The sequence below is a fragment of the Entelurus aequoreus genome, linkage group LG12, assembly GCF_033978785.1.
Source record: "Entelurus aequoreus isolate RoL-2023_Sb linkage group LG12, RoL_Eaeq_v1.1, whole genome shotgun sequence".
Classification (NCBI taxonomy): Eukaryota; Metazoa; Chordata; class Actinopteri; order Syngnathiformes; family Syngnathidae; genus Entelurus; species Entelurus aequoreus.
In genome coordinates this window covers 37,127,630-37,128,873 of record NC_084742.1, presented here as the reverse complement: position 1 = coordinate 37,128,873, position 1,244 = coordinate 37,127,630, and positions in this window count along the sequence as shown.

The window sequence follows — 1,244 nt, the reverse complement described above, 5'->3', positions numbered from 1 at the left end:
GAGAGTGATGATGAGTTGTTTGAGAGTGATGATGATGTCAATGGCGTTATATTTTGTCAAACTTCGGTACCATCACTCACTGAACTGCCGACATTTTCGTCGTCTTTCATGAGCTCTCACTGTTGCGGGGCTGGTAGAGAACATTGTCATTAATCACATCTACGATCAAATAAATATCCTATACATAGGAATGAACATTTACCACAAATAAACAGTGATGGGCAAGCTACTTAGAAAATGTAGTAAACTAAGCTACAAGTTACTCTTAATTAAAATGTAGCTAATCTACAGGGGAAGCTATCCCTGGAGAATTGCAGCAAGCTACACGGCAAAAGTAGCCTGCTACATCTAACGGCATTCATATTTATGGGCCCACAGTAGGCCTTTAATGTAACATAGTGTACAAATGGACCCAATAAGGGTCCATTACCATTAACTCCCTCTAGAGGTCCCCACACCCCACTGTATGTATTTATGTAGTATGCCATTTATTTGGCCCACCCCTAAAAGGTTGGTAATTTTCTCTACCTACAGTAAAAAAATATATATACATCTATCTTGACAAAGAAAAAAACAACAAAAAAAACAATGACTTGTGTGTTGTTTGGGAACAGTTGGTAATGGTTATGTGCAGTAAAACTTCCCATGAACTCAATTCACCTTAATGTGTGTTCCTAAATTTGTGTTGGACATCTTCGGTGAAGAGCAGTTATGATTTTGGTTTACAGCGTAAACTAAAAAAAAAAAATCACGTAGCTGTACTTTGTTGACCTTTAAGGCTAAAACCAGGAGGTGTAACAATGAGGGTGTTTCATGCCAGAACAAATGTGTGTTTTGATCTGTAATGTAAGGACCACAACAATTTGTAAAAGACAGGCTCAGTCATAATTGTACACTTAAGACCCGGAACTTTGGTTTAAATGAATCCACACTAATCCGGTTGCTTTCAGAGATGTATCTTAACTTCAAATGGATTAGTTTCAGACAACAGACTCTTAAGGTATAATCAACAACTAAAAATCATGTTTTGGAAGCTGCATCAGATTAAGGATGTGCACATCATGGTGCAAAGTTGAGGGTGCGGTAAAAACCTTGAGATGGAATTTTAAAAAAATATTAGCAGTGTGTGTGTGTGTGTGTGTGTGTGTGTGTGTCTGGAGTTCGACTTCTAATCTAGAACGTAGAAACAGACACCAAACTAGGAAATGCATGGACTGCAATTTTTAATTAGTGTAACAAAAATG